General features: G+C 36.6%; 1 protein-coding gene across 1 annotated transcript in view; it reads right to left on the bottom strand.

The window, feature by feature from the left end:
* LOC120414849 (ceramide synthase 6) overlaps positions 1–13,974 on the bottom strand; it is a 45,427-nt gene that overhangs the window by 30,097 nt on the left and 1,356 nt on the right. The gene's annotated exons all lie outside the window — the stretch shown is intronic.

Raw genomic sequence — 13,974 nt, 5'->3', positions numbered from 1 at the left:
GTTTAACCTCTGAAGATCCCTACTTTATTAGTCAATACCGGCGCCCTCCCAAGAAGCCTGCAGTTCAACGAAAGGGAGGAATGTTAGTCCGATAGTTGAAGTTGCAGACTCATCAAGCACACAGTTTTTCGCTATATACTTGTTGATACCGCTTGAGACCGTTGAATCCACAGCATCTCCTTCAAGCATCACGTGATTATTATTTTTTTTGGGTTAGTAGGATAAGGTATTGGCTTTTCGATGCCTCCCGAGCTACGATGCTATGGGGAGGACTTTCATAACAGACCCGTCGGCGAGCCTTCCGAGCAACGATGCTATGGGTAGGTCTTTCTGGTTAACACACAAAGTCACTCACACACAATTATTTCACTCCACTATTAATTAATCCAAAATGTCAGTGCGTCTTTCGATCATTATATAGAAATGGCTTTTTCACCATAAAAAATAAAACCTTATTCAAAAAATTATACACAATTTACCCGACGCCGTGCCTTCCGATCAACGATGATATAGGAAGGGCTTTGAAAATCACAAAACAATTAATTAAGATCACAAAAAAAAAATAAAAATAAAAATCACAAAAAAAACACCAATTACTCAACGAAAATTACGCTCAAGACACAAATAATTCAGTAAGTCATGCTATTATTCGATTACCACAATCACTCACCCCATACGAATAGCGACACAAAAGCACACACAAAAAAATTAACCTGAATAATCACGACTTCGCGTCCCCACTTCCAGCGCACCAATGATGCTATTATTCGATTACCACAATCACTCACCCCATACGAATAGCGACACAAAAGCACACACAAAAAAATTAACCTGAATAATCACGACTTCGCGTCCCCATTTCCAGCGCACCAATCTTTATCAATGTTTTCATCAGTACAGTTAATGAACATCTAAAACTTTTAAAAAAATGTTGCAAGCAGGTACATTGAACAATTTTCTACCAAGCTCGAAGAATGTGTAAATTTACATCCTTTTGTGTGTAATTCTATGTATTCCACATAAATTGAGGTAAAACTACATCGGTGAAGAGGTAATATTAAACCATCAAACTTTTTTTTAATGTGTATTGAATATACAAAGTAAAAACAAGTTTAATTTTGAAAGGATGAAAAATTTGATGGTTGATTTTTTACAGATTATGTGGAGTAAGTAAAATTAAACAAAAAAGTTTTAAAATTTTACACATTCTAAGAGGTAGTACCATTTTTTCTGACACGAAATCTGTCAAAATTGTCAGATGTACTACCATGTGTTTTATTAAATCTGAGAACTGAATCCGCACCCGTGTACGGATTTTCTTACAATGATCTCATTTATGTGGTCATAACTTCACAGCAAAAAATCCGATGGTAAAATTGCATGCACATCACCTTTGTGAGCAAAAGCAAGTAATATTGTATGAGAAAACGTGTACACAAAAAGCATGTACCGAAGAAAAAAAATCAGGTCTGCTCACCCCAAAGTAACATCAATCCGGCGAAAGTCATATTCAGATTACCAAGTCTGCGCCCCAACCCTCTCGGCTATCGGCTATCGACATAAGTGGAACTGATTTTTCGAGGCTGTACCGAGCTCTTGGATGCTCAAAACTTCAATGTTATATACACAGAAAAAAATATTCCTGTGAATTTACATTATTTATCATGTACCAAAAGGTATCATGATAAATGATGTATATTTACATTAGGTTCATTGGAAATTTACATTAGATCATTGGAAATTTACATTAGTTTTGAAAATATACATTAGTTTTGGAATTTACATTACTTTTGGAATTTACATTAGTTCAATTCAACTAATTCTGATAGGCCAATGGGAATGAGAAGCTCGACTTGGATTGCAGTAGGAAAAGGGTGTGGCCTATGTTCTATTTTAAAATGATTGAAGCGGGCAGCAAAAGGAAATTTGGATTTTAAAAAGTTGTTTCACAGGTAGGGTACGCTTTCTCGTCGACGGCCAAGTGGAATAACGCTGGACTGGAATCGAACGGACGACGGGTAGGATGTTCGGTGTTACTGCTGCTACCCGCTGCCAACTGAGCCATCTTCGCATTTTATAAACGAGCGGCTAAAGCATCAACTTGTTCAGGTCGAGGCTCAGGCAGTGGCCCAGCGAAGTATGAGAGCGATAGAAAGAGAACCAAATATAACTATTTTTAGTTCGGGTAGTTTTGAAGTCAACGTTTGGCAGAAATACATTGGATATATGATTTACATTAAATAGGAATTTACAGGAAGCCACGAGGGGAAGAACACGGGTAGAAATTCATCAGATTTGAGTTTCCATGCTCAACGTTTCCATTAGATTCATGGTTTACATTAGATTTAGATTTACATTGGAGTATTTTCCATAACTTTTTACTCTTTACATCATATTTCAACATTACATTGAGTGAGTTTACATAAGAAACAGTAATTACGTGCTGTGTAAGTTTACATATTTTTTTCTGTGTATACCAAAACATGCGCAAGGATGTTGAAAATAAACGCTTTAGTGGCAAAAGTGCCTAAAAAATAGAAATTTTTGAAAAAAAATGATTTTTACCGGTTAAATACCATTTAAAATTGAAGGGCGGAGCGCCAGCTCCTGTTACGTTCAACCAAGCTCATATTTGGGATTTGGGCTCAGTACGCTCACCGGAACCAGCCCCTTAATGCAAGCCAAAAAGTCATTTTTGCTACATCCTAGTCTACAAGCTTTCTGTGAAAAGTTTATTTTAAGAGCAGGATTATAGCCTTTCCTCAGCGAGGAACTTTTTCATACTTTCCAAATGCATTTTGATATTTGAATTTTTATAATTTTGTATGGTCAAATTTCTTTAAAATTAATATTTTTTACAATTCTATGCCATTTGAATACCAAAACTAGAAATTTAGTGCAATTTTTCAGGTAAATTTTCTCCAGTCAAATTATCATTTCACAAATCTAGAGTTTTTTTTGAAAAGGTCCTATAAACAAAAATGTCAATTTTTGCTTTTTGGGTGTTTTTAGAACCACCTTGAGTCAGGGGTATTCAAAAACACCCAAAAAGCAAAAAGTAAAAATTTTGTTTATAGGACCTTTTAAAAAAAAACTCGAGAAATGATCCTGACCTCAATTACCCCATAGCAAATGTTGGCCCAAACTAATATCGTCAACCAGCCCCAGTCAACCAGCCAGCCAGCCAGTCCCAGGAGCCTAATTTATGAATCACAAGCCGCCAAACCGCCTGCTTCGTCTGTTTACCTTTGCTTCGCAGCCCAACTAATTATAAACACGCGACAGGTCACCCACCAACCGTGGCCTACCTGCAGCAGAGACGTCGAGTGGCGCCGCCGTGGAAATTGGGCGTCAACATCAACCAGCCAAAAGGTAAGTGACGTGAGAGATTGTTTCTCGAAAATTGCTTAGTCGTCGCCACGCGCTCGAAACGGTTATTGACCGCGCGAAACAAACACGTGGAAAAAAATGGTGAGAAATCAATTCGGATGCGCTAATTAGAGAGTTTAAGAAAACTATAAGATTGTTTTTGTAGGTCAGGAAATCACCCTTTAAAATATTTCAACGACCTAGGAATCATCAATCACGAATAATCCAAAAGCAATAAGATAATAAAGAAGCAATACCGTGCTGTGATGTAACCAATTTATGGCCTATTATTTGAAAATGGATCGTGCTGGATGCAATCTTTACTGCTAGCTGGTGGTCGTCCAGAATACCAGGGCGCACCTTCGGTTGATAACGGCCCAGTCATACACACTCTTCAGTCAAGAGTCTTGATAATGAGTGCTTATTTTTGAGTGTTTTTAGTGCCTTCATTTCAAGATTTCGAGTGCGTTTAAAAAGTGTTCAAACATGAAAATCTCTTTGAGAGAACTCTTGATATTGGAAATTATTTGATTTTTATTGGGCCATATATTTTTATAAAGTTTCTCTCTTGATTGCTCTTAGTGTAATTTGGTAAAGAAGTTAACCCTCTACTGCCCAAATTTTTTTTTCGAATATTTTTATTTTTCTGGTGTTTAGGAGGTCATTTTGAGCAACTTTTGTTCTACGAAAAACTTTACTTCTCTTGTTTTATCTTTTTCTTGTTTCATTTTTAGTATTTTAATTTGCATTTATCTTGTTAAGTTTATGTTTGTTTTCGGTAGTATTTGGCCTATTCTACCACCTCCTATCATTACATTTTGCCTATCTAATTTTTCATGTTTTAACAGTAACTTTTTCAATCTTTTGCATGTTTTTCACATTTTCTGCTATAAAATGGCACCATTATCATTTAAATTGTAAATAAATGCGTAGAGGCATAGTCTGGGGCACTAGAAAAATTACTGCATACTTCTTTTTACTTAAAATATAGGAAATGTTAGTAAAAAACACAGCCAAAGTTGACCCCTAAAAATGACATTTTTAAAAACATTGGCGAAGTCACATTAAACAAGTAAAACTTCCAACCCATACATTTTCTAAAATTTTAAGAGTTCTTCTTTCCAATGCTTTTTAAAGATCAAAAATTGGTTGAAAAATGGATTTTTGGCGATTTTTTTAAATCGAAGCCCGTCTAAAGGCGGGGTTGGGTTGTAGAGGGTTAATTTATGCTGAAGCGAGTCCGAATGGTACCGATTTCACGTCAAACCAGTAGATCCAAATCATAAAGGTTCTGTGGTTTAGGGGTGGTCTTAGCCGAAATAGGGTGACCAAAAACTGTTTTTTTTCGCAAACCCCTTTTTTAAATCTCTGAAACGTATCCGATAAGGCTGTTAGAAATATTTTTCAAATTTGTTGTCACCCTCGACAAATCGGACGGCAATTTTTATAAAAAAAAACGTTACTTAATCCACCCTTAGGTGGTTGGTGCCTTCCTCTCATTTAAAGGGTAAGGCTATCCAAACACGCTCGTGGGAAGGTCTTTTAATTACCTATCCAAAGATAGGTCGCATGATATATTTGGACAACGTTTTCATCAAAATATCTGAGATCCAGTCCATCAAAAAGTGCATAAATAACACTTAAGTGCTTATAACTTTTGATAGGGTTGTCAGATCTTCAATGTCTTGGACACGTAGGAAAGGGAAGTAGAAAGTGTTTTCTTACAAAAACCACCCTTTTTACAATCTTCCGGACTTTTGTTAAAATCGTTTATTAGCATAACATTTGAAGTATTTAACTAAACTGCATAATTTTTAATAGCGACTTATGGGACCCTAAAACGGATCGAATGACGCCAAAACAGACAAAATCGGTTCACCCAATGTCGAGATAATCGAGTGACAATTTTTTGATCAACATCCCACCACACACACAGACATTTGCTCAGAATTCGATTCTGAGTCGATAGGTATACATGAAGGTGGGTCTAGGAGGTCTAATTGAAAAGTTCAGTTTTCGAGTGATTTTATAGCCTTTCCTCAGTAAGGTGAGGAAGGCAAAAACACTGAGATTTTTTGTTAGTATTTTCCATTAAAAGCCTTTGATTAATTCTCCCTTAATTTCGGAAATGGTTTTTTTTTTATTTGGCCATTTTGTGCCATTGGTTACCCGAATGTATGACAAAAGGTCGATAGTATCTTTAAAAATATAAATAAATACGATCGATTTTTTTATGCATACAGCTATGTTTTTGAAGTTAGATTTTTCTTAGGATCTATTGTGACCATGAAAGAAAGATTAAAAACGGAAGTTGCAACAATATTTAAGAAGCATAACTTTTTCATTATTCAAAACTATTTAAATTTGAAAGAATGTAAAAGTCTCTAAAATATTCCAACGATTTTTATAAATAAAATAAAAACTTACAAAATATTTTAGAAGTGGTATTTTTAAAAAGAACCGCTAATATTTGAAAGAATGGAAAAATTCACAAAATCATTACGACAGTCAAGAATAGGTTTTTAAAAATAAAGCATAAGCATAAGCATAAGCATAGGTGCCCACCCGCAGTTGCTACTCCGTTATTGATCAGGACCTCCAGAAGTTACATCCACGAGCCGTGGAAGATGAGTGGGTGCTATCTTTCCTCGCTTCGCAACTTCTCAAAGGCCCCTATCATGCTGATCAATACCGGCGCCGGCCACGACCAGTGGTAGAGTCACGGGGAAGTGGATGGGAATGTTAGTCCGATACTTGAGTGATAGAGACCGCCCAATCGACTGCTTCTCCGACAAAGTATCACATGAGTTTTGAGGGGGTTAGTAGATGGGTATAAGGTCAGGATTCACGAGTGGCAGTGATGTGACCATGAGCATTTTGTTTATCAGTTGAAAATTTTAAATCTTAGGCAGCCGGCTGCGGAAAGATAAATAATTGATTATTTAAAAAAGTTTTTTAATCGAACGCGTGCCAACCGAGCAGTAGTGCTATGGGCTGGACTTGTCAGTATATTTATACTGTTTGTACAATTTAGATAACGCGAGCAAATTTCAAAAATAGTAAATAAAAGACGCTTTACTCTTAATAAAATCGATAGTTTAATGAGTTAATACTAAAACTGTCAGCTGGAATAAATTATTACGATCGACGAATATAAACGAAAAGAAAACAGGTCATCACGTAACCGATTGTAATGAAATTAAAACAATAACTTAAACGAACTAAACCGGCGGCGTGCCTTCCAATCAACGATGATAAAAGAAGGACTTATGAAAAATAAAATATCAGATAAAAGGCTCCGACAAACACGTTGCAGAGTAACCACGAGGTCCCACTGCTCACAATCGAATCAAAAAATTCAAAATCATTAAATAATTAATTATTTAATGATGACCCTATAACGATTATTTTCAATGAGATATGATTTGAATTTATCGACCGATTCTGGAGATTTTACGCGGTTTTGAATATTTATTGGGCTGAAAAAAGAACAAAAAAAAAAACTCATTCACACTCTCATACACACATAAACTAGGGGAACTATACCCTTTCTCAGCCTATTTCTATTATCGGCCTATCAGCACTTTGATCATGAATTACAGCTTTCATAAAGTGTTTTTTACTGTTCCAAAGTAATAAATAGCTCAAATAAAAGTGAGCAAGCAACTCTCCATTGTTGATGCATATGAAAAAGTTGATTTAATAGCGGAAAATGGCAAAAGTGATGAGAATTGGTCGAACGGCTTAGAGTGATTAAAATGGGTATATTTCCCCTAATTTACATTTTTAGACTTCAACATTATAGTGAGAAAGATTTTTAAATTAGACTTGAAATTATTTTTGAAAGGCATCAATATAATGAAAACAGCGTGTACTGCAAAAATAAGAAATAACAAAGTACCCTAGATTGGGTAGAATTTCGTGCCAAGAAGAAAAATACCTCGCGAAAAAAAAAATCTCACTCGCAAATGGTTTTTACTCTCACACTCATGATTCATTCTTCAACACACACACACACACACACACACACACACACACACACACACACACACACACACACACACACACACACACACACACACACACACACACACACACACACACACACACACACACACACACACACACACACACACACACACACACACACACACACACACACACACACACACACACACACACACACACACACACACACATGCTTGAGATGTCATCAAGGAACGAACTCACCGGGGTCTTGAAGACTGGAGACTGCTCCGCCGCCGCAGCATCGAAATCAGGTGCAACCCGACCACACCGCCCGATGACTGCAGCACCGCACAAATCCGTTTGTCGTCGGCCTTACTGCTCCGTGTATTCCACATCCGACCCGATCCTCCCTCCGTTCGACTATAGTCCCTACAGCATACAGCAGTCTATCGCCGCCTACACAACCCGGTGCACCGCGGCCTCTCCAGTGCCTCCCAAACGCCGACTGTTCCGTGGAGCACGAATCCTTTGCCCAGTATGCAGCGGAAGGGAATGAAAAAAAAAAATACACTGACAGCAAATCTCTCCCACCGCTGGCGCTCCAGTGGGTGCTGCACCACACCACCCCCAAACCACGGTGACACCACAAACAGCAGCAGCAAATACACAGGCACATCACATCAATTATCGCAGTAGGCTGATGTTTCTTAATACCCACACACCTTTACAATTCGCGACCATCAACCTATCATCACTCTCTCCCACCGCAAAGCATACACAAGCACAGTGCACACCTCTGAGAGCTGAACACTAATACCACTGTATCGGTTGGTCATCTTCACACCAAAGAGAGTACCACACGCACGCTTCCCTCTCTCAATTCTGAGAGAAGAAAAAAAAAAACATCGCAGAAATAGGCAACTCCCCAAAACTAAATCACAGAAAAACCACATAAAAACCGGAATATTTGAGAAAACTCCACTTTCCCCGAATAGCTTATCACTTATTCTGCCGGTTGCACTTATTTTCAGTCCACGAAAACGACAAATTCAGCGAAAATTTCTTCAAATTATACGCGACGAAAGACAACACGACCGAAGCCAAGATGGCTGCTCCTCTCTCTCTCAAGAATAGGTTTTTAAAAATATAATTAAAACTCAAAAAATATTGTAGAAGTCGAACTTTTATTTGAAGCACTGCTCATATTTGAAAGAATGGAAAAAAAACTCACAAAAACATTACGACAGTCAAAAATAGGTTGTTAAATCAACAAAAACTTTAAAAATGTTATAGAAGTCGACCTTTTTTTAAAAGATCTGCTCTGCCCCTGATCGCATAAATGTCCCATATGCATTTTCATCTTTTTTGAGTTATTGATGCAGTTTGTTTCAAAATCGTGTGCTCTTTCAGAAAAGCCTATAACATTCAGTACTTTGTTCTAGAAATCAGGAGGAAATCCAGTTTTTTCGTGAAAATTTAACACGTAGCATTATGTGTGGGGCAAACTTCAAATGCGTTTTTCGCAGCTTGCTGTTTTTGCATATGGGACATTTATGCGAACATGAGCAGTGCTCATGTTTTGAAAAATTGAAAAACTCTCAAAAATATTACGCAAACAAGAAAAGGTTATTTTCACAAATAAAATAAAAACCAAAAAAAATTTTTGGAAGTCGAACTTTTTTTGGAAATACGGCTCATGTTTGAAAGAATGAAAATACACTCAAAAAATGATTTGGAAGTCATTCTGTTTATTAGTTTATTTAAAAAAAAAGATCAATACTAGATAGATGGATAAACCAATGCCAGCTCCGTGGCTTAATGGTTGCGGCTTCTGCCTCACAATCAGAAGGTTCAGAGATCAAATCCCGGGTCGGTACCTTTGAAATTTGGAATCAGGAATTTGAACATTGAATATGAACAAAAACGAAAATGAATCAGGTGGGATTCGAACTCACACCGTTGGATTGATGGTCTGGAACGCTATGCAGTCGGCCATCAGAAGGTAACACTCTATCAGTGAATTGATCCGTAGTGTTGAAACATGTTATCTTCTCATATTAAATACGCGCCGATCCCTGATTCGCCTGAGGGGATTGGAAGTCTAAATATAGATCGAGGATCCTTCAGATGCTTGCTTCTATGTTTAGGCGGAACCGAACAATGCCCAGCGACCTCGGAATAGGGGGATGGCGTCGCTATTTTTAGACCACGTTTTCCACTTTTTCTCATCGAAACCGACTACTTTATCGACTTCATTTTGCTGGCCGAGATAGGACGCCGTCTATTTTTAGACGATGACTCAGCACTTTTACACTCTTGCACTTAAAAAAACCAGATGGCAGCACGATGTAACGCCACGTCCCTATTGGACCGCAAGGAGCTCTGTTTTTCTGAAATGGGTCGTTGGAAGCAGCGCGAGAGCTATCACCACCTAATACCCGGGACTGAGATAAGCTGTATCAGCATGCGGCATATACCAAGTCTGATTCAAATTATACTTTCCCATAATTTCGCTAACGGTCCATTCGACCTTTTGTCCACTTTCGACCTTATGTCTTTCGACCTTTTGGCATTCGAACTTTTGTCCTTTCGACGTTATGTCTTTCGACCTTTTGTCGCACATCAATTTTTTTGGCGATTTTTAAGTTTAAGCGATTTTTTTAAATTTAAAAGTTAAATTTCAAGGTGACGTCACGATTTTTTTCACTCAAATTTTTTGAGGAAATAGCCTAAAATGTTTCAAAAAGACTCACGAAAAATGCTGGATGGTATGTCTCTACTAAAAAAAATACAAAAATCATTTACTAAAACTGTTTTTTTGAAAAGTGGTCTAAACGTCAAAATTTTCAAAAACCGATAGTGGGAATCGATTCCCCAGACAATTTTACATAAAAGTCTCCATATTGACCATTGTCCTAAGTCCAATCCTTGGGAAGATACAGCGGTTTTAAAAATAAAAATGATTAAAAAATTGTTTTTTTTTTGTGGTGTATGGCAATTTCTATATGACAGACTTGGTTTTTTAGTCTCGTAAATATTTTTACCGGAAAGCTCGTCCAATTTCCCATAAGTTTGTCTTTGACAGCATTTCAATTGGATGTATGGGCTTACAGATATAAGTTTAATTACATTGCTCATAACTGTAAATAGAATATTTTTTTCAGTGTGGTAGAAACCTGGATAGTAAATAAGCTTACATAAATAATAAAACGAGTTAAATTGAAAAGCTGTAAAAGGCAAACTTAAGGGAAATTGGACGAGCTTTCCGGTAAAAATATTTACGAGACTAAAAAACCAAGTCTGTCATATAGAAATTGCCAAAAACCACCAAAAAAACAATTTTTAAATCATTTTTATTTTTAAAACCGCTGTATCTTCCCAAGGATTGGGAAAAAAAACGTGACATCACCTTGAAATTTAACTTTTAAACTTAAAAAACTTAAACTTAACGAGCTTTCCGGTAAAAATATTTACGAGACTAAAAAACCAAGTCTGTCATATAGAAATTGCCATAAACCACAAAAAAAAACAATTTTTTAATCATTTTTATTTTTATAACCGCTGTATCTTCCCAAGGATTGGACTTAGGACAATGGTCAATATGGAGACTTTTATGTAAAATTGTCTAGGGAATCGATTCCCACTATCGGTTTTTGAAAACTTTGACGTTTAGACCACTTTTCAAAAAAACAGTTTCAATAAATGATTTTTGTATTTTTTTTAGTAGAGACATACCATCCAGCATTTTTCGTGAGTCTTTTTGAAACATTTTAGGCTATTTCCTCAAAAAATTTGAGTGAAAAAAATCGTGACGTCACCTTGAAATTTAACTTTTAAATTTAAAAAAATCGCTTAAACTTAAAAATCGCCAAAAAAATTGATGTGCGACAAAAGGTCGAAAGACATAACGTCGAAAGGACAAAAGTTCGAATGCCAAAAGGTCGAAAGACATAAGGTCGAAAGTGGACAAAAGGTCGAATGGACCGGTAGCGAAATTATGGGAAAGTATAATTTGAATCAGACTTGGTATATGCCGCATGCTGATACAGCTTATCTCAGTCCCGGGTATTAGGTGGTGATAGCTCTCGCGCTGCTTCCAACGACCCATTTCAGAAAAACAGAGCTCCTTGCGGTCCAATTCCGAGGTCGCTGGGCATTGTTCGGCCCCGCCTAAACATAGAAGCAAGCATCTGAAGGATCCTCGATCTATATTTAGACTTCCAATCCCCTCAGGCGAATCAGGGATCGGCGCGTATTTAATATGAGAAGATAACATGTTTCAACACTACGGATCAATTCACTGATAGAGTGTTACCTTCTGATGGCCGACTGCATAGCGTTCCAAGACCATCAATCCAACGGTGTGAGTTCGAATCCCACCTGATTCATTTTCGTTTTTGTTCATATTCAATGTTCAAATTCCTGATTCCAAATTTCAAAGGTACCGACCCGGGATTTGATCCCTGAACCTTCTGATTGTGAGGCAGAAGCCGCAACCATTAAGCCACGGAGCTGGCATTGGTTTATCCATCTATCTAGTATTGATCTTTTTGTTTCAAATACCTTACGCCCTTCTCAAATGTTATTTTCGAGTACTATTGGCTCCATATACACAAAAATGGCTTTTATAGGCCTAGGATAGCATGTCTACAAAGTTTCATTGAAATCGGAGAGGGTCGGGTACAAAAGTACCAGAAAAATTCCTGATTTGAGCTGGAATTGCTCTACACCCTTACCAAAAATCATGATTTTTTGAGTTCCAAATCCCACTTTTCATACGATTTTTTGAGTTCAGGTACTACAACCATAAAAATGGTTATATGGGTTGAACTGAAAAATTCGTATGAAAAGTGGGATTTGGAACTCAAAAAATCATGATTTTTGGTAAGGGTGTATATTTACTTTTCATAAACCGACTTGTCGACCGAGCCACGTAGCCCAGTTTTAACGCTTCCGCCTAGTAAGCGGTAGATCGGGGTTCATATCCCGGCTCGGACCAACACAACTGGTGATCCGTTCTCTTCTGGATTCGATTGCTTAGTAAAGGGAAGGTAGTGTATCGTCACAAACTGGACCTTATCAAGACACCTTAGGAAGGCGGACCTATGGAATGTTAACATTAACCTTAACATGTTAACATTCAGTTGAGAATGAAATTGCCACTGAATCCGCTTTGTAAATGCCGGCCCCGATACTCTTCAAGAGTCTTCCCCTCAGGAACTGGGAAAGATTTACTTGACTTTACTTTTTCATAAAATATTACAAAAAAAACTTATTTTTCACAACTTATGATAAAAAATATAATCTTGGGGCCGAGTCAAACTTTTTTTTTTTAATTGTGATAACACTCTATATTTTTTTTGAAAAGTTATGAAAATTACCTATAATTTCGTCTAAGAAATATTGAAGATTTGACCTATACATATACTCATAACTTTTGATAGGGTTGTCAGATCTTCAATATTTGAGCCACGTTGGAAATGTCTTGATTGACCCGGACACCATTTCAAAATGTTCGACCTAAAAAAAAATATATTTTAAACTTCAGTGCAAATAACTGTTGATAGGGTTGTCAGATCTTCGATATTTCAAGCTCATTTGAAAGGCCTTTTAATTATCCAACTAATGAATTTCCAGACATCATTTGCATCGAAATATCTGAAATTCAAATGGTACTGAAATGTGCTTATAAATTTTCATAGGGCTATCAAATTTTCAATCTCATTGGAAAGGTCTTTCAAAATACCTTTCTAAAAATATACAAAAACCACCCTTTTATGAGACCAGAACGGTCCAAATCGGTTCAGCCGTCCGGAGATAACCGAGCATATTTTTTTTTCGGTGCACAGACTCGCAGACATACACACACATTTTCTCAGAATTTGAGTTTCGATTGATTTTATATCCTTCCCTCAGTAAGATGAGGAAGGCAAAATACCGTTATCAACTATCAAGGATGTGAACATGCAAGTTCCTATCAAAAGTTTTACAAAATAAGTTGTTCAAATAGTGAAAATCAGCAAATCGGATGGAGTTACGAGCGAATCTGCCAAACTCATGAGAATTTCCCCTAATGGTTCAATTTTCAATGTTTAAGTATTAAACATTTGTGAAATTATCTGATGTCATAAAAAAAATATTTTGAAAGTTTTTCAATCATGACTTTTAAAAAGGCCAAATGTGAAATCTTACAATTTTTGTGGGTATGTTTTCTATTTTTTCATTAAATAAAATTGAAAAAAAAGTTTTGATTATGGCTTTTTGATCAAAAAGAAGGCCCTCATAAAGCATGAGCCAGATAAAAAAAATACAATACGGATACAAAAAAATATTAAAAGCTAACCATCGTTAACTGTTTAACACCTAAAAATACCGACTTTATAAGTCAATAACGGCGCCCTCCCACGAAACCTGCAGAAAAGAAAGGAATGTTACTCCAAAACATGAATTCTGCCCTTTTTTCGCTTTTTTTAATTTTTTTTAAATGTTTGCCAGTTAGTTGAAAAATAGTTTCGACGAAAAAAGTTGTTTGCATGGCTTGTTTTTATCAATTTTAGGCTCTTTAGTTTGTTTATTGTTTATGTAACGTTTTTTAATCATTTTTTTATTGTTTCATTTTTGAGACATTTAGATCTA

This window comes from Culex pipiens, chromosome 3 (assembly GCF_016801865.2).
Source record: "Culex pipiens pallens isolate TS chromosome 3, TS_CPP_V2, whole genome shotgun sequence".
NCBI lineage: Eukaryota > Metazoa > Arthropoda > Insecta > Diptera > Culicidae > Culex > Culex pipiens.
This window is presented reverse-complemented; position numbering and strand designations above follow the sequence as displayed.